The 21,311-nt window shown below is 47.3% G+C and overlaps 1 protein-coding gene across 2 annotated transcripts in view; it reads left to right on the forward strand.

Annotated features, from left to right (window-relative positions):
- The first annotated feature begins 9,868 nt into the window (after positions 1 to 9,868).
- HRAS (HRas proto-oncogene, GTPase) overlaps positions 9,869 to 21,311 on the forward strand; it is an 88,772-nt gene continuing 77,329 nt past the window's right edge. For both annotated transcript variants that reach the window (XM_044270438.1, XM_044270439.1), the window contains exon 1: positions 9,869 to 10,064. The gene's annotated coding sequence lies outside the window, so the exon portion shown is untranslated. The remainder of the gene's footprint in view (positions 10,065 to 21,311) is intronic.

A 21,311-nucleotide genomic window follows, 5' to 3' on the forward strand; every position in this document is an offset into this window, starting at 1 on the left:
CCGTAGTGCTTCCGAGGGGTTCAGATCCATGCTTCCATTCCCGTGGACAGTATCTGCGCAAGCGCAGATACTGCCCTCTTGGGATGCCTCTCTTTAATAACGGCGGATAATGGCTCTCCCATTGCAGGATCGCATTTGTTGTCGTAGATTTCCTAAACACATTCGTGGTCAGTCTTTCCCCCTGCTTGTAGACTTTTACGTCCAAAAAGCTAATGCATTCTTTCTGGATCTCATGGGTAAATCTGAGGTCTATCTCATTGGTATTAAAGGAATCAACAAATCTCGTGAACTCGTCTCTTTGCCCGTTGAGGCAGTATCATTGCTATATGTATGTAATTTTTCTTTTTTCACCTTTTATTCACCTCCACTGTTAGGGTGATATAGGGAAACTAGTAGAGGCACGAGGACAGGGAAACCCCACCATCAGGGGTGGTCCCTGGGCAAAGGTTAGAGTAGGATTGTACTAGGGAAAGGTTCCCCGCATAGAAAGACACTAGCCGCCTTACCTAAACATGGAATGATCTTCCCCTTTATCTATTTTTGCTTGTTGTTGCATTATGCGTGTGTGTCACAATTGTGGTGGTTGCTATATGTGTAGTACTAGGTGGACGGCCTAAGGTCTGCCCATGTAAGTATCATTATCAGCCACCGAAATGGGGCATAATTTTTTACGAAACAATAAAAGTTATATTTTAAGGGTCCTATTCTGTTTAGGGTGATTATACTTATATTTGCATTTTAACTTCCATTTATTTTTTTTCTTCGGGGTGGAGAATGCCAAAAATACAAATTCACCATAGTTGTATTTGCTTAGTTTTTTTTTATAGCATTCTTTGAGCACTAAAATGACTCAGGTTACACCATATGGCACTATATGAAAACGCTATGGCCCACAATTACTAATGTGAGTGCACCTAGACATGGTTGTAAATTGTACCAAGACTGGAAGTAACTTGACGCATTGTTTTCACTTAATTTGGAACATTTACCTTTACAGAATTGAACAGTGCCCAGCTCGGTGGGTGTGGCTTAAAACAGGACATCTTGTGTCAAAATTGCTCCATGATTCTGCCTTAGGGCCCTTGCACACGACTGTATGTCCTCCGAGACAAACAGTCCGTGAGCGGGCCATATGTCATGGAGCGGCATTGATGGTGCGCACGGGAGCACACATGATCATAGATTACAATGATGCTGTGCACGTCAGGCCACCCGCGGGACTATTGTCCTGCACTCATATGATCATATGAGCACGGGACAATAGCCCTGCGGGCGGCCCGACGTCCACAGCATCATTGTAATTTATGATGCTGTGTACTCTCTTGCACACGATCAATGCTGCTCTGGGACATATGGCCCGCTCACGGACCTTATGTTTCGGGGGGCATACGGTCGTGTGCAAGGGCCCTTAAAGGGATTATCCAAGACCAATAATGCCCCCCCATATGCCCGGCCCCTCACAGAGGTTGTACTTCCTCGCTCCCCGGCACCCGCATCGCTCCTGATGCCGGCATGGCCGCCACTGCATCTCCCCGTCATCCGGATGAAAACATCCGGCACCGGGGGGGGGGGGGGGGGGGGGGGGGAAACAGGTAAGTAAAACCTGTGTGAGGGGCACGGGCATATGGGGGGGCATTATAGGTTTTGGATAACCCCTTTAAAATTCTGTTGAAAATTAAGAGTACCAATGGGTGGCATAGAGTTAGACAAAAGTGTCATACACCTAATTTATCATACACCATTGGCCCCTGTGATAAATTTGGTGTCTGTCTAGACAACCTGTCTACAGACCTCCCAAGTGTCCCTCTTCTGGATGGACAGTCCCTCTTTTTGACCCAAGTCCCTCTGTGCTTCTTAAATGTCCCTTTTTGATCTGAGGTATAGAATTGCATTATTTCATGTACAATATTGATCCAGAAAGTGCTTATCTGGTCCCTATCGGTATATTAGACCCTGCCTAGTATAGTATTTGATGAAATTTTGCATGTATAAATATGCAAGAAAAATTTAACTTTCACATACTGTCCCTAGTCCCAAAGGGGCCCTCTTTGACCGTACAAAAGTTGGGAGGTACACCATCTAGAGGATCAGTAAGTGTACTCAAACATGGGCATACTATGGTTGATTTAAAACTGGTATAAAGGAAAACTGGCTTGGTTGCCTATAGCAACCAATCAGATTCCACCTTTCATTTTTCAGAGCTCCTTTGGAAATTGAAACCTGGAATCTGATTGGTTGCTCTATGGACTACTAAACCAGTTTTATAAATCTTCCACGGGCTTGGTATTTTTTAGATCAAGGCCTCGTCCACACTTCTGTTTTTCACGGACATGTGCTGTCCGCATTTTCCACGGCCAGCACGCGTACTCAGTGATTTAAATTTGTCTATTCACACAAAACAGATTTTTTTTTTTTACTGGCCGTGGGTCAGTAAAAAAATTCATGGAGACATGCACTACTTTGAACCATGATGCGTACCGGCCAAGACCATTGAAGTCTATGGGTCCGTGAAAATCACAGACACAACACGGATGGCATCCTTGGTGCTTCCGTTTTTTATGGAAGATAGACAGGAAATGCTCCTGAAATTTATTTTTAGCAGAGAGGGTCCGTGAATTACAGATGACACACGGAGGGTGAAAACGAACACACAGACCAAACACGGATCCTTCATAGACATCTTCACGGATTAAATAAGGACACTTTTTCACGTACGTAATACTGACACAGAAATGTGAACGAAGCCTAATATGACTCTCCAACACCAATTACAATTCCAATATATATATATCAAACAGTCTAAGGGCTCATGCACATGACCATATTTTCTTTGTGTCCGTTACGTTTTTTTTTTGCAGCCTGCAGGCGGAACCATTCACTTCAATGGGTCCGCAAATAAAACGGGAAAGACTGAATAAACGTGTGCATTCCGCGTCCACATATCCACAAGTCAGTTCCGCAAAAAAATTTAACACGTCCTATTCTGGTCCGTTTTGTGGACAAAGACAGGCATTGTTACAATAGATCCGCAAGAATAAAAAACTGATGCAACGCGGATGTCGTCCTTTTTTTGGGGCGGATCCGTGTTTTGCGGACAGCAAAATACATACGGTTGTGTGCATGAGCCCTTATATTATTGATTTAAAGGAATATCTCTACTGCAGAGATTTAGGGGACATCCACAGGATATGCCAAAAATGTCAGATAGGTACGTGTCCCACCTATGAGACCCGCACTTAGGGCTCATGCACACAAACTTTTTTTTTTACCTTTTCTGAGCAGGTTTTTTTTTTGCGGCCCATATTTGGATCCATTCACTTCAATGGGTCCGCATAAAAAACTGAATTTACTCAGTGTGCATTCCATTTCCGTATCTCCGCATGGCCGTTCAGCAGAAAAAATAGAACATGTCCTATTCTCGTCCGTATTACAGACAAGGATAGGACTATTCTTCTATTAGGGGCCATACGTTCCATTCCATAAAATGCAGAATGCACATGGCCGGTATCTGCAATTTGCAGACTGATAAACAGCCAACGGTCGTGTGCATGAGTCCTTCCTTATCTGGAGAAAAGGGCCCCTGACCACAGTCTCAGATGTGACTGGAAATGTGGCTGTGCATCCAGTCACAACAGCCGCCAGACACTGTTCAGGTGTCCCTGTACTAGAGATAGGTGGGGATCTCTCTCAGAGCTAGGACCGGCATCTATAGGCATCTATAGGCTGTCATTAAAGGACCTGCTGAGATCATTTCAGTAATCGTCTTGTTAACTCAGGTGAGAATGTTGACGAGCACAAGGCTGGAGATCATTATGTCAGGCTGATTGGGTTAAAATGGCAGACTTGACCTGTTAAAAAGGAGGGTGATGCTTGAAATCATTGTTCTTCCATTGTTAACCATGGTGACCTGCAAAGAAACGCGTGCAGCCATCATTGCATTGCATAAAAATGGCTTCACAGGCAAGGATATTGTGGCTACTAAGATTGCACCTCAATCAACAATTTATATGATCATCAAGAACTTCAAGGAAAGAGGTTAAATTCTTGTTAAGAAGGCTTCAGGGCGTCCAAGAAAGTCCAGCAAGAGCCAGGATCGTCTCCTAAGGCCTCATGCACACGACCGTTGTGTGCATCCGTGGCCGTTGTGCCGTTTTCCGTTTTTTTTCACGGACCCATTGACTTTCAATGGGTCCGTGGAAAAATCGGAAAATGCACCGTTTGGCAGCCGCATCCGTGAGCCGTGTTTCCTGGCCGTGAAAAAAATATGACCTGTCCTATTTTTTTCACGGCCAACGGTTCACGGGCCCATTCAAGTCAATGGGTCCGTGAAAGAACACGGATGCACACAAGATTGGCATCCGTGTCCGTGATCCGTGGCCGTAGGTTTTAGTTTCATACAGACGGATCCGAAGATCCGTCTGCATAAAAGCTTTTTCAGAGCTGAGTTTTCACTTCGTGAAAACTCAGATCCGACAGTATATTCTAACACAGAGGCGTTCCCATGGTGATGGGACGCTTCTAGTTAGAATACACTACAAACTGTGTACAAGACTGCCCCCTGCTGCCTGGCAGCACCCGATCTCTTACAGGGGGATATGATAGTACAATTAACCCCATCAGGTGCGGCACCTGAAGGGGTTAATTGTACTATCATATCCCCCTGTAAGAGATCAGGGCTGCCAGGCAGCAGACCAGACCCCCCCCCCCTCCCCAGTTTGAATATCATTGTGCGGCCCCCCCCTCCCCTGTTAACTCGTTGGTGGCCAGTGTGCGCACCCCCCTCCCTCCCTCTATTGTTTTAATACATTGGGGCCAGTGTGCGCACCCCCCCAACCCCCCCCCCCCTCCCTCCCTCCCTCTATTGTAATAATAGCATTGGGGCCAGTGTGCGCACACCCCCCCCCCCCCCGATCATCGGTGGCAGCGGAGTAGAAGATTTTCATACTTACCTGGCTGCTGGCTGCTGCGATGTCTGCTTCCGGCCGGGAGCTCCTCCTACTGGTAAGTGACAGCAATGCGCCGCACAGACCTGTCACTTACCAGTAGGAGGAGCTCCCGGCCGGACACAGATCGCAGCAGCCAGGTAAGTATGAATCTTCTACTCCGCTGCCACCGATGATCGGGGGGGGGGGGGCACACTGGCCCCAATGCTATTATTACAATAGAGGGAGGGAGGGGGGGGGGGGCGCGCACACTGGCCCCAATGCTATTATTACAATAGAGGGAGGGGGGGGGGGTTGGGGGGGCGCGCACACTGGCCCCAATGCTATTATTACAATAGAGGGAGGGAGGGGGGGGGGTTGGGGGGGCGCGCACACTGGCCCCAATGCTATTATTACAATAGAGGGAGGGAGGGGGGGGCGCGCACACTGGCCCCAATGCTATTACTACAATAGAGGGAGGGAGGGAGGGAGGGGGGGGGGGTTGGGGGGGCGCGCACACTGGCCCCAATGCTATTATTACAATAGAGGGAGGGAGGGGGGGGCGCGCACACTGGCCCCAATGCTATTACTACAATAGAGGGAGGGAGGGAGGGAGGGGGGGGGGTTGGGGGGGCGCGCACACTGGCCCCAATGCTATTATTACAATAGAGGGAGGGAGGGGGGGGCGCGCACACTGGCCCCAATGCTATTATTACAATAGAGGGAGGGAGGGGGGGGGGGTTGGGGGGGCGCGCACACTGGCCCCAATGCTATTATTACAATAGAGGGGGGGGGGGTTGGGGGGGGCGCGCACACTGGCCCCAATGCTATTATTACAATAGAGGGAGGGAGGGGGGGGGGTTGGGGGGGCGCGCACACTGGCCCCAATGCTATTATTACAATAGAGGGAGGGAGGGGGGGGGGTTGGGGGGGCGCGCACACTGGCCCCAATGCTATTACTACAATAGAGGGAGGGAGGGAGGAGGGGGGGGGGGGTTGGGGGGGCGCGCACACTGGCCCCAATGCTATTATTACAATAGAGGGAGGGAGGGGGGGGGGGGTTGGGGGGGCGCGCACACTGGCTCCAATGCTATTATTACAATAGAGGGAGGGAGGGAGGGGGTTGCGCACACTGGCCACCAACGAGTTAACAACAGGGGAGGGGGGGCCCACTGGCCACCAATGAGTTAAAAACAGGGGGGGGGGGGGGGTCTGCCCCCTGCTGCCTGGCAGCACCTGCCAGGCAGCAGGGGACAGTCATGTACACAGTTTTTTTGTATATTCTAACCTGAAGCGTCTCCATCACCATGGGAACGCCTCTGTGTTAGAATATACTGTCGGAAATGAGTTTCACGATGTAGCTCATATCCGACAGTATATTCTAACATAGAGGCGTTCCCATGGTGATGGGGACGCTACAAGTTAAAATATACCATCGGATTGGAGAAAACTCCAATCCGATGGTATAACAGAACTCCAGACTTTACATTGAAAGTCAATGGGGACGGATCCGTTTGAAATGGCACCATATTGTGTCAACATCAAACGGATCCGTCCCCATTGACTTGCATTGTAATTCAGGACGGATCCGTTTGGCTCCGCACGGCCAGGCGGACACCAAAATGACTTTTTTTTCATGTCCGTGGATCCTCCAAAAATCAAGGAAGACCCACGGACGGAAAAACGGTCACGGATCACAGGACCAACGGAACCCCGTTTTGCGGACCGTGAAAAAAAACGTCCGTGTGCATGAGGCCTAAAGAGGATTCAGCTGCGGGATCGGAGTGCCACCAGTGCAGAGCTTGCTCAGGAATGGCAGCAGGCAGGTGTGAGCGCATCTGCACGCACAGTGAGGCGAAGACTTTTGGAAGATGGCCTGGTGTCAAGAAGGGCAGCAAAGAAGCCACTTCTCTCCAAAAAAAACATCAGGGACAGATTGATCTTCTGCAGAAAATATGGTGAATGGACTGCTGAGGACTGGGGCAAAGTCATATTCTCCGATGAAGCCTCTTTCCGATTGTTTGGGGCATCAGGAAAAAGGCTTGTCCTAGAAGAAAAGGTGAGCGCTACCATCAGTCCTGTGTCATGCCAACAGTAAAGCATCCTGAGACCATTCATGTGTGGGGTTGCTTCTCATCCAAGGGAGTGGGCTCACTCACAATTTTGACCAAAAACACAGCCATGAATAAAGAATGGTACCAAAACACCCTCCAACAGCAACTTCTTCCAACAATCTAACAACAGTTTGGTGAAGAACAATGCATTTTCCAGCACGATGGAGCACCGTGCCATAAGGCAAAAGTGATAACTAAGTGGCTCAGGGACCAAAACGTTGACATTTTGGGACCATGGCCTGGAAACTCCCCAGATCTTAATCCCATTGAGAACTTGTGGTCAATCCTCAAGAGGTGGGTGGACAAACAAAAACCCACTAATTCTGACAAACTCCAAGAAGTGATTATGAAAGAATGGGTTGCTGTCAGTCAGCAATTGGCCCAGAAGTTGATTGAGAGCATGCCCAGTCGAATTGCAGAGGTCCTGAAAAAGAAGGGCCAACACTGCAAATACTGACTCTTTGCATAAATGTCATGTAATTGTTGATAAAAGCCTTTGAAACGTATGAAGTGCATGTAATTACATTTCACTACATCACAGAAACAACTGAAACAAAGATCTAAAAGCAGTTTAGCAGCAAACTTTGTGAAAACTAATATTTGTGTCATTTGGCCACGACTGTACATGACGTCCTTGTTGTAACCTTTTTTTTTGGCGGACCCAATGTAACAATGCCTGTTCTTATCCACAAAACAGACAAGAATAGGGCATGTGTAGTGTTGAGCGAACATGTGGTTTCAAGTTCGGCGTACAAGGTTCGGGTTATCTAACAATTCCGTTAGCGGAATCCATAACGGAATACTTAGATAACCCAAACCTTGTACGTCGAACTTGAAACCACCAGTTCGCTCAACACTACACATGCCCTATTTTTGGGGAGGAACAGACATATGGAACGCACACAGTCATTTCTGTTTTTTTGCATACCCATTGAAGTGAATGGTTCTGTATATAGACCTGTAAAAAAAATAAGTTTGTGTACATGAGACTTTAGCCCACATGGCTGTATATATTTTGTGGTACACAAAACATGGATCCGCAAAAAATTTGAATGATGTCATGATGTACGGACACTGAATGCACGCGGACTAATTTCCATTTTTTTTAAAGCCCTATTGAAATGACTGGTTCAGTATACAGACCTGTAAAAAAATGGAACGGAAGAAAAATACGTTCGTGTGCATGAGTGTTAGGCCTCCTGCACACGACCGGGTTTTTTTTTCCCGCTGAATGGACGTTTTTTGCGTTCCGTATACGAAATCATTCATTGGTTCCGCAATTTTTTTTTCTTATGGTACTCTATATGCATTCCGTTTCCGGATTTCTGTTTTTCCTTTCCGTTGAAAGATAGAACATGTCCTATTATTGCCCGCAAATCATGTTCCGTGCCTCCATTCAAGTCAATGGGTCCGCAAAAAAACACACGGAACACATACGGAATGTATGTGTCTTCCGTATCCTTTCCGTTTTTGTGGAACAGTCTATTGAAAATGTTATGCCCTGCCCAATTTTTTCTATGTAGTTACTGTATATTGTATATGCCTTACGTAAAAACTGAAACAAAAAAACGGAACAATGGATCCGTGAAAAACGGACCGCAAAATACTGAAACAGCCATATGGTTGTGTGCAGGAGCCCTTAGGGCTTGGTCACAGGGCTGTGTGCTGCCCGTGCTCCGCAGCGCAAAAAGATAGAACTTGCTCTATCTTTTTGCGATCCGCATATGGCTGCCCCACGGTCGGAGAGCATGCATTGCGGACCGCAAAAAGATAGAACTTGCTCTATCTTTTTGCCCTGCGGAGTCACGGAATGGAACCCACGAAAGCACTCCGTAGTGCTTCTGTAGGGTTCCGTTCTGCACCGCATCTCCGGATTTGCGGACCCATTCAAGTGACTGGGTCGCATACCTGATGCGGAATGCACACGGCCGGTGCCCCGTGTATTGCGGACCTGCCGTATGCGGGCCGCAATATGGCAACGGCCGTGCAAAAAAGCCCCTAAGGGTACTTTCACACTAGCGTTTTTCTTTTCCGGCGCTGAGTTCCGTCCTAGGGGCTCAAATCCGGAAAAGAACTGATCCGTTTTATCCTAATGCATTCTGAATGGAGAGCAATCCGTTCAGGATGCATCAGGATGTCTTCAGTTCAGTCTTTTTGACTGATCAGGCTTTTCAGAAAACCGTAGCATGCAGTATTTTTACCTCCGGCCAAAAATCCTGGACACTTTGACTGAACGCCTTTTTCCCATTGACTTGCATTAACGCCGGATCCGGCGCCGTGTGTTCAGTCAAACCGGATCCGGCTTTTGCATGTTAAACCTGAAAAATGTGGGAAAAAAAAGTCCATAAATGGCGGATCCGTTTTTTCTAATGCATTTTTACATTGTGATCAAAATCCTGATCAGGATTCAAATGTAATCCGTTTTCACACGTTTTTCCGGATCCGGGCGGGGGAGTTCCGGTGTCGGAATTGAACGCTGGATTTAGACAACGCTAGTGTGAAAGTAGCCTAAGGCAGCAGGACCTATTCTTGTTACTTGATCTGAAGGAACCCTGCTCCATGTCTCCATCTCTGCTTCCACCCTTCTCCCCACCCTGATGACTGCCCCCTACAGCCTGTCCAATGCCCTGCAGTTGTCACCAGGATGCAGCAGCCTCACGTTCACTAGACATCATTGCTGGAGGCAGGCGGGGTCTTCCTGTACTTCTCCACCCCCTCACCCAATACCAGCTCTCATGCACCTGATGATTGCCTCCCCCCAATGGGCGTCTCACCAGCAGCTCCCTGGGCGTGGGCTGCACACATTGTTCCAGAGCAGAGAGCAGTCAATGCAGCAGCTGCATAGACAGCAACGCCCAGCTTCCCCATTCATCTGCACACTGCAGCCCCTTCCTATGGGATCAGACCCTGCACACTGCTCTGGACATAGGACTTTTGCATTGCTGAAACTTTTCAAGGCTTGACCCCCCCTCACTGCCAGGAGCTGGATGCTTCTCTGTTGTGGTGGGTTCCCTGCTGGAAACCTCTGGTGAGTGCCTGACATCTGGGGCTGCTGTGGGGGCCAGGAGGTGCTGATCAATGACATGTGTGTGTTTGATAACAAGATGTGATATGTTGGGGGTAGTAGTGCACCTCCAAACAGCAGATCTGCATGAATGAGCTCATCCAGTCCTAGTGTGACCTTACTAGCTGCCTCTCATAATGAAAGTGCATGGGCGTTGTGGGGCTTTCAAAGAGATCCCATGTGTTACCCCCCGCCCCCTGTACAATTTATATTTACTGCAGATTCCGTCTCCCCGAATTATTCATTTTAATTTATTTTGCAACATTTCTTAAGGCGATAAACTATGTACATTAATCATTAAATATCACTGAAAATATTGGCAGGTGCCAAAATTGAGTCAAATAAATAATGGGGGGGGGGGGGGGGGGGATATGATTTTTACTTGATCCGCTTCTGCTATGGAATGTGCTCAGACAGTAATGTGCATACGATGCCTTACCTATAGATGCCTGGCTGTCTCGTCCGCTGACGTCACTGGTTTTATATATGAATGCCCGTTATTTCCTGGCCCTCTGAAAGCCAAGGGTTTTGTTTACGGGGTTCCAAAGTGGATTCTGGATAATCGCCCTGATGAGAACGCCAGTGATTGATATTTACAATGTCCTAAAAAAATAAACAGATTAATATAAGTAAAATGCTAAAAACACTTCACCTAGATTTAAAAAAAATAATCTCGCATTCTCCTCTCCTGTCAATGTTTTCTGGAGAAGCTGAGTGATGATCAGTATTGCCACCCTTACAACTCCCACGTGGATTGTCGCCTAGGTACGTGGGTGGGAGTGGGGGACGTATCACAGGGTCATTAAATGTATTTACCATTCGGGAGTCTTGGGAAGCGGAGTGACAGCTGTAATAACGTGTGACTATCCATGATATTATCCCTGCACCATGCGGGATGCAAGTGTATGGATTTATTCCCATTTTTAAGGTGCCCATACACCATTAATAGCCGCTGTCTATCTCTTCTGACCCCCAATACGCACACATATATATACGTTGCTTCTGCTTCGAGAGGCCTTTACCAGTGGCTTATCTCCTAGAACAAGTACATTTTGTAAAGGTCCACATACCTGAGCCACAAAAAAATAAAACTGCATTGGCAATTACATATCCCACCAAATCCCCATTCTGCTGACCACACAGTAAGGCCTTTGCACACGATCGTGTCTGTTTTGCGATCCGCGAAACACGGATGCCAGCTGTGTGTGTGTTGCGCATTTTGCGGAATGGAACCTCCGGCCCTCGTTAGCGCAGTCCTATCCCTGTCTATGATATGCAGAACGGCCACGTCGATAAGGACATTACATGGTGTGCTGTCCGCATCTTTTGCCGCCCCCTTGAAGTGAATCGGTCCGCCTCTGACCCGCAAAAAATGCGGCTCGGATGCGGACCCAAACCACACTCATGTGCATGAGGCCTAAGGCTGTGTTCACAAGAGAGTGAAAATCCAGCAGAAAAATCTGCAGCAAAGCCGTATGTATTACATGTGGTTTTTAGGGGTGAAAATCCATCAGATTTTTACCCTCTTTACATTGCAAAGGGTGAAATCTGCAAAAAGAATCCGCTGTATAAATGGACATCCCGTGGATTTCAAATCTACATTGTTTCACCTTTTTCCAGTGCGTTTTTTTTTTTAAAGGGAACCTGTCAGCGGCAAAACCCATCCCAAACCGCCAGCAGTACCTTCAAGTAGGCGGCTGTCAGTTTTTAAAGATGATTTTCTTACTGCTTTCTGATGAGGCAGAAGTATGAAAAACGATCTTTTATCCTCCGTCCGCGCTATTTTCCAGTCAGGCTTGAAGTCAAGGGGGCAGCGGCCTCTTTGCTTCAGGTCAAGGTAACCGCGCCCCCTTCCCTGCCCCTTCCCCTGTTACTGACAGCCGGCTGTTCGGCAAAGCCAGCCGGCTGTCGGGCATAAGCGTAGTCACAGCGAAGGGGGCGCGGTTACCTTGACTTGAAGCAAAGAGACCGCTGCCCCCTGGACTTCAAGCCTGACTGGAAAATAGCACGGACGGAGGATAAAAGATCGTTTTTCATACTTCTGCCTCATCAGAAAGCAGTAAGAAATAGTCATTAGAAACTGACTGCCGGCTACTTGAAGGTACTGCTGGCGGTTTGGGATGGGTTTTGTCACTGACAGGTTCCCTTTAACACCGTGTGTGGATAAGAATTCAGAAATTCTCATAAATTTTGCTGGTACTGTACAACGCCATGGATTTGTTGCATGCAAATCCGCGCCAGGAAACCTAGCAGCTATTCAGTCACGTGTCCCCCCAGGAAGAATGTCTTCTGGGTACCACCTAAAGGTAATTATCCATTTGGTGTCCCCCCCAAAGCAGGATCCCTTGGTGCTCCCCCACAGTATGATGCCCTTTTAATTGACTTGCCACACAATACTGCCCCCTCAAGTCTCTCTATGCATTCATGCCCCTTTAAAGGGAACCTGTCATCAACTTTATGCTGACCTCACTGAGGGCAGCATAAAATACTGACAGAAATGCTGATGTCAGCGCTGTGTCACTCATCGGCTAAAAGTAAGTGGTTGCCGAGAACCGGCATCATAACCATTGCAGCCCAGGCCTTGGAAAGAGTCAAATCTACCTGAGAAGAGTCCTGGTTATTCATATCTCCTGCTCTCGCCCATCTGCTGATGACTGGCAGTTCTCTCCTAGAGAGAAAGGGAGAAAACTAGGTAGACGCCTGTCAGTCATCAGCAGGAGAGCAGGACTTCATGAATAACCAGGACTCTTCTCAGGTGGCCATGACTCTTTTCCAGGCCCAGTCTGCGATGTTGGTTCTCAGCAACCACTTTTAACTGATAAATGACAGACGGCCGAAATCAACTCACCTGTCTCTACTTTATTCTGCCGTTAGTATGGACAGCATAAAGTTGATGACAGGTTCCCTTTAAGAGGTCCAGCACATACAAAGATGCCCCCTTTAGTGGCTCCCCTCACAGTTATGCTCCCTTAGATAGCCAAACAAATACAATGCAATCTGATCGCACTATGTTGTAGAGCAGATTGATATATATTTTATATAACCTGTAATTTTTACATTTTATATCTCTGCATTTTTCTACCTTCTGTGAGTAGCATCAGTACAGGAGGGAGGTGTTATCAGTGATTGACAGCATTGTGTACATGGAGAGATGGCTGTCAGTCACTGATAACACCTCCTCCCTGTACCGATAGCACTTCACAGAAATATCCTACAAAAATATATATCAATCTGCCCAGCTTATCCTGCTCTGTAGCATGGCGCTTTCAGATTGCATTGCATTTTTTGGTGACAGGTCCTCCTTTAAGTGCCTTCAGTTTAAATACCTACTCCACGTTCTCCCAATGAAGAGAGTGGAGCCCTCGCATTGACGTCACTACGTTGTGCCTGCTTGCACTAAACTACGGACAGCAGAGCAATGGTAAAGCAGGGAGCTGACTGTTCCATGCTTCACCATTGTATTCAACTGTAGCTGTGTCCTCAGAACGGTTTGGGGGGGGGGGGGGGGTGTGTGTGTGTGTGTGGCCTCTATGAAACTGCCTTCCATTAGAGCAGGAGGAGCTGAGCAAATTGAAAGAGCAGAGCATTACAAGATGTGCAGAATCAGAGTTCCATAGTCATGCGGGTGGTCTGATTAGTGACGGACAGCATTCCTTGTATAATTGTATACACAGATATCCAGCAAGCACTGAGAGAACTGCTCATGTTTTGCTCAATCGTTTTCCATAAATTATATATATCAGTCTGCTCAGCTCCTCCTGCTCTATAACATGCAGCCTGCAGATTGCATCACTGTTTCATGCTGACAGCCCTTGTTTAAGATGCCCAGCTTCTATGTATATCAGCTATATGTATCATATTTTTGGAATTTCTAGAAACACTTGGGCTACTTTCCCACTTGCGTTCGGTGCCGATCCGTCTGGTATCTGCACAGTCGGATCCGCACCTATAATGCAAACGATGGTATCCATTCAGTGCGGATCCGTCTGCATAACGATCGTGAAAACTCAGATCCGACAGTATATTCTAACAGAGGCGTTCCCATGGTGATGGGGACGCTTCAAGTTAGAATATACTAAGAACTGTGTACATAACTGCCCCCTGCTGCCAGGCACCACCCGATCTCTTAAAGGGGGTTGAGATCCGCACAATTAACCCCTCAGGTGCCGCTGGTCAGGGGCTGCCAGGCAGCAGGGGCCAGACCCCCCTCCCTCCCCAGTATTAAAAGCATTGGTGGCTGGCTGGCTGAGCATTGGTTGCCAGTGCAGACCTGTCACTTACCAGTAGGAGGAGCGCCGGTAAGTATAAGCTAAGTATCCATGGCAACCAGGACTGCAGTAGCGTCCTGGCTGCCATGGTAACCGATCGGAGGCCCAGCGATTAAACTGGGACTCCGATCGGAAATGCCGCTCCGCTGCCACCAATGCTTTTAATACTGGGGAGGGAGGGAGGGGGGGGGGGGGGTCTGGCCCCTGCTGCCTGGCAGCACCCGATCAGGCACCTGAGGGGTTAATTGTGCAGATCACAGCCCCCTGTAAGAGATCGGGTGGTGCCAGGCAGCAGGGGGCAGTCATGTACACAGTTCGTATATTCTAACTTGAAGCGTCCCCATCACCATGGGAAAGCCTCTATGTTAGAATATACCATCGGATTTGAGTTAGAGTAAAAACTCAGATCCGAAAGTATATTCTAACTCAAATCCGATGGTATATTCTAACATAGAGGCTTTCCCATGGTGATGGGGACGCTTCAAGTTAGAATATACCATCGGATTGGAGAAAACTCTGATGGTATATTAATAGGGACTCCTGACTTTACATTGAAAGTCAATGGGGGACGGATCAGTTTGCAATTGCACCATATTGTGTCAACGTCAAACGGATCCGTCCCCATTGACTTGCATTGTAAGTCAGGACAGATCCGCTTGGCTCCGCACGGCCAGGCGGACACCAAAACGCTGCAAGCAGCGTTTGGGTGTCCATCTCCTGAGCCGAATGGAGCCAAACTGATGCATTCTGAATGGATGGGGGATGTACAGATCAGTTCGGGGCCGCTTGTGAGAGCCTTCAAACGGATCTCACAAGCGAAACCCCAAACGCAAGTGTTAAAGTAGCCTTATATTGATAGCAGCTACTGAATGGTGCATTTGAAATCAGCTTTTTTGGCAACCTGTATGTCCTATTGGCAGAATAAAAAGTACTTCTGCAACTACCTGAACTTTGTTACTTTGCAAACAAATCACCAGTAAATTGGAGTGCTGAGTCCTCTTTTCAACTTTGTTTTTTTACATGCGTTGCATAGAGGCTTCCTTCTAGCTGGAGTCTCTGCAAGGAGAATCTGTACCATCCAAGAGATATGTCTATTGCTGGGAATTTTTTTTTTAACAATTGTCCAGCTTTCCCATTTTTCTGAAAGGCAAGTCTGCCCTAAGGCCAGTTGGCTCCATTTTGAAGTTCATATTTCTGTAAGGCCTTATGCACGTGGCCCGCAAACAGCGGGTCCACAATATGTGGGCACCAGCCGTGTGCTCCCCGCATCACGGATGCTATCCGGAGCTGCAGTGTGGAGCGGAGGCACGGAACCACTGCTGAGTGTTTCTGTCCATGCCTCCGCACTGCAAAAAAAAAAAAAAAAAAAAAGTACATGTTCTATTTACGATGCGGACGGATTACAGACCCGTTCAAGTTGAATGGGTCTGGATCCATCCGCCGCACGGACGTTGCCTGTGCATTGGGGACCGCAAATTGCAGTCCCCAATTAGCGGAACGGCCGCGTGCATGAGGCCTAAGACTAGAGTCTTTTAGTCCAGAGTCTAAGGTCTTGACTGTTATAACAAGAGCAAATCTAACCCAATGAAGTGAAATTCGATCCGAATTTCAGGATAAATTCCATTCGCCGCAAAATCAAACTTCCTCGTGCTTGGTGGTGATTTAACCTGAAATAGCGTAAAAAAATAAAAATCATACTTATCTCCTCCATTTGCTCACGACGGGCGCCACCATCTTGATTGAAGATCTCAGCTGAAATCCTGTGCGTGGTGATGTAGGACATCACCATGCTGGCTGGTGTCATCCCGCTTAAGATCTTCAAGCAAGATGGCGGCAGCCGGCCCGTCGTGAGCAAATAGAGGCGATAAGTATGAATAAAAAAAATAAAAATAGTGTAAAATTAACAGAACTTATTACTCTCAGATGCCGCGATAATGTATGAACGTGGCATCTGAGGGATACAATGATGGGGAGCGGCACTATCGCAGCAAATTTTTTTTAAATTCAGCAAAGCAGCCAAATTGAATTTTCCAAAACTTCACTCAGCTCTAGTTATAACCATGTTAAAGTGTGACTGCTCCCCCCCCCTACAATGTAAAGGGATAGTGAGTGGTAGCAACTAGGCCAGTACGCTGGGATCAGGTCACCTCCTATTGCATCCCTAATCTTCTCCCTAACTCCTAACCGTATGAGTGAACTCTGATGGTAGGACGGCTCATACCAGGATACCTATGGCCCTGAGAATCCCTCACATAGGAGCAGGGGAGAGACGACTTGTTCTTCCCAGACATGGATGAACAGGAGTCTTAAATGGCCTAGCAGCAGGGAAAAAGGGAAGCCCATACACAGCTAGAGGATCAGCAGGTAAGAACAACAAGACAACACACTTACCTGCCGAAGCCTCCACAACTGGAACCAGTGCATCAGTACAGGAGCCCAAACACACAGCAGGTCACAGTACAAACAACCACACAGGAATCCAGCATACCAACTCTGCCAGAGCCCCCCATGCTCACACAGTGCATGGCAGCCCCCAAGCAGCGCTACAAACAGGCTGCAACATACAGGGCAAACATCTTGCACACATGCAGGGACAAACACCAACAACAGCCCAGACATATAACAACAAACAAGACGTACAACAAACCCTGAACATAAACCCAAACATACAACAAGTGAGGTTGGGTACATAGAGGATACAAGGGAGAAACTGGGAAGACCTTGATGACCACAAGGGTGGCCCTCACTGGACAGATGGTAAAGCCAGGAGCAGTGAACCACTAGCACACACCAAGCCTGGAGGAACACTGAGCTACAGGCTTCCAGCAGAAGCTAAATAGCCCAAAGCCACCACACCCAATCAGGGGGTTAACCCTTACAGCACCAGACAGGGGAAGGCTACAACTTAAAGGGGAAGCGCACACACCAGCCACAACCATGTCACGGCGCACACAGCCAAAGCCGAGACACTGCCACCACATGCCATAACAGCAACACATTGCCACCGGCAACCACAAGCATGACACCAGTGTCACAGCGCACACAGCAAAGGCCGTGACAGATGCATTCTGAATGCTCTCCATTCAAAATGCATTAGATAAAACTGTGACGGAACTCAATACCGGAAAAGAAAAACGCTAGTGTGAAAGTTATCATTGATTTATGTTTAGTTGTGATTAATTGATCTTTGGTTGGAAAGGAAAGGTTTTCTGTATTTTACATTGTGAAACACAATATTGGGGTTGGGCTCCTTATGCTCAACAGAGGAAATAATTTTTACGGTCCACTCATATGAGTGCAGGACAGTAGTCCCGCAGGCGGCCCGATGCGCACAGTATCATAGTAACCTATGATGCTGTGCGCTCCCATTCGCAGAATGTATGCCGCTCCGGGACATATGGCTTGCTCACGGACCATATGTCTCGGAGGGCATACGGTCGTGTGCATGAGCCCTTAAAATCTACATTTTCCAAACTAGCAGTTGGATCTGAATACTTTTCTAATTGCATGTAATAAAAAATTTTGTATAGCCACTAAGCTATTCAATAAAATGTATCTGTATAGCGCCACCTGCTGTCTGTTCTTTTCCTTATTTCTCCATTCACCTCACTGAGAGGGTGGGTTGCCCATAGTGTTATTCGTTAATATTCTAATATTGAATTTTTATCGGGAATATTGGCACTTCGAGAATTAGCGAATATCTAGAATATAGTGCTATATCTTCGTAATCGCGAATATTCTAGATTTATTTTTTCAGCAGTACCAATGATCCTTCACTGCTTCTTGCTTGTGGGCCAATGAGAAGGCTGCAATATCTTTGACTTTAGGAGCAGTGTTGATTGCAAATTTTCCGATTTGCCGATTTTCACAATCAAGAAAATAATGACTGGAGATCACGAACTCGCAAATATATGACGAATATTCGCCTAGGTGAGTTAGTGACGTTACGCCGCCGCACGCTCTGCCTGTTACCGGAGCTTCATTGTAAGGTAATAAAGATGGGCTGATTTAGAGTTCAAGTAAAAGTTACTGCCAGTTAAGTTAGTCTACCCCATAACAGTGCCGTGCACAGATCCCCCTCCCCATAACAGTGCGCAGATCCCCCTTCCCATAACAGTGCGCAGATCCCCCTTCCCATAACAGTGTGCAGATCCCCCTTCCCATAACAGTGCGCAGATCCCCCTTCCCATAACAGTGTGCAGATCCCCCTCCCCATAACAGTGCGCAGATCCCCCTCCCCATAACAGTGCACAGATCCCCCTCCCCATAACAGTGCACAGATCCCCCTCCCCATAACAGTGTCCAGACTCCATCCACAGATCTCACTCCCCATAACAGTGTCCATCCAGAGATCTCACTCCCCATAACAGTGTCCATCCACAGATCCCCCATAACAGTGCCATCCACAGTTTGTTTTAATATGGCCTTTGAACATAATTTGTCAAGTAAAATCATATAAACCCCTTTTTTTGTCATTTTGGTGTTTTTTCCCGATTAATCGATGAAATTATCGACAACTAATCGATTATTCAAATAATCGTTAGCTGCAGCCCTAGTTATAATAATAATCTTTATTTATATAGTGCCAACATATTCTGCAGAGCTTTACAGTTCAGGGGTTCATGTACAAGCAGTCATAACTAGCATAGCAACAGACAGGTCAATAATTAGAACAGGAGGAATGAGGGCCCTGCTCGCAAGAGCTTACAATCTTTGAGTAGATAGGGGTCTTCTGTTAGAAGCTGTGGCAGTTACAGGGAAAGAGCCACGGCAGAAAGGACACACCCCTGAGCTGCCAGCCTGAAATACTGTAGATATAGCAGAACAACTGGTGAAATGAATGGGGAGATCTCTGGATCCATGTGAGGTACAGGGCTGGTTCTAGATGTGTTAGATAAAGATTGTCATGTACTAGATCAGTGGTGGCGAACCTATGGCACGGGTGCCAGAGGCGGCACTCAGAGCCCTCTCTGTGGGCACCCGCACCCTGGAAAAAGTCTATGGTGTACCAATATGCCTTAGACCTTTCCTGCCATTCATCAGCGCAGGGCGCACTATGAATGGCACAGGCAGCGCATTGAATGTAGGTAGGCTATTATAGCTAAATGATAAAGTACATGGAAGATATACTATATTATTATTCAGGTTAATTTGCCGTGTCGGCACTTCGCGATAAATAAGTGGGCATTGGGTTGCAGTTTGGGCACTCAGTCTCTAAAAGGTTCCCCATCACTGTACTAGATGATGTCTGGTTTTCATGTTTTACATCGTGGCAAAAGAAAACACCATTAAAAACAAAGGGCATGGCATATTGATATTTAGCATGACCGATCCTTTCTTTCCCTGGGATCTGCCAATCTAACATTGGCCAAGTATTTCATACATTTTAGGCTACTTTCACACTCGTGTTTTGGGCGGATCCGTCATGGATCTTCCAAAAAGGATCTGTTACAATAATACAATAATCCGTCATGAACGGATCCGTTTGTATTCTCTGTAACATAGCCAAGACGGATCCGTCATGAACTCCATTGAAAGTCAATGGGAGACGGATCCGTTTTCTATTGTGTCAGAGAAAACGGATCCGTCCCCACTGACTTACATTGTGTGCCAGGACGGATCCGTTTCGTCAAGGCTGCAGGCAGCGTTTTGGTGTCCGCTTCCAGAGCGGAATGGAGACTGATCGGAGGCAGACTGATGCATTCTGAGCAGATCATTTTCCATTAAGAATGCATTAGGGCGAAACAGATCCGTTTTGGACCGCTTGTGAGAGCCCTGAACGGATCTCACAAACGGAAAGCCAAAACACGAGTGTGAAAGTAGCCTTAGATGGTTGGTCGGTCCTACTGAAATTGTCAGGTACGGCTGATCCAAGCCTGATGAGCTCATTCAGACAACTGTATATGTTTTGCGGTCCGCAAAACACTAATACCGGCCGTATCCGCAATTGCTGACAAAAATAGGACATGCTCATTTTTTGGGGCCCATGGAACGGAAATATGGATCCAAACAGTACACAGTGTATCTTTGGTAGCCCTGTTGAAATGAATGGGTCCACACCCGTTCTGCAAAATTGCAGAATAGGACACAAATATACGGACATCTGAATGAGCCCTATGTTTTATATCAGAGCCTGGGTCCTTCAGTACTCGGAGGATCCTTCAGTGGGCCTGTTTTACCCTGTTAAAATCATAATATCCAAAGAAAGGTATATTCTGTTTGCTACTAATCAGTTGTTTCATCCTATATTCAACGTTCTCTTGATTGGGACACTGAATAATGACTTGCAACTTTTTTTGAAGCAGTGAGGAAATCCTATAGAGGATGTGAAGAGAAGCAACATCTACCTGGATACCTGATGGGGTTAGCGCTCTGTCACATGAGCGTGTCCCTTGTGGGAATTGTGCTCCGTATGAGAGAGGGATCCTGCGTTCTGGACCTGTAGAAGCGCAGGGCATTATCATGATTGATAAGGCTGTGTGCCTTTGCATGTCCTTTCTTGCATGACATCTTTATATCAGTGTTATACAATACATTCCAGAACCCTAAGTTCCCTTTCACACTGGCGAGTTTTCCGCGTTGGTGCAATGCGTGACGTGAGCGCATTGCACCCGCACTCAATCCTGACCCATTCATTTCAATGGGGCTGTGTACATAAGCGATGTTTTTCACGCAACGCCGGCCCCATAGAAGTGAATGGGGCTGCGTGAAAAACGCATTCCATGCGGATGCACTGTGTTGCCTTTTTTCACGCGAGTAACTTAGCAACACTCAAAGGATATCAGACAGGAAGTAGGAGTTTCTCTGCGCCTGGCTTGAGGCAGCACATGAGCCAGAAGTTTTCTGCACCATTTTACAGCCCTTGCGGAGCCAAAAAAATCCAAAATGCCAAAGGCCCCATGGGCATCGGACGTGGAGAGGCTCATTGTCCTTGTGCAGGACA

This window comes from Bufo gargarizans, chromosome 10 (genome assembly GCF_014858855.1).
Source record: "Bufo gargarizans isolate SCDJY-AF-19 chromosome 10, ASM1485885v1, whole genome shotgun sequence".
NCBI lineage: Eukaryota > Metazoa > Chordata > Amphibia > Anura > Bufonidae > Bufo > Bufo gargarizans.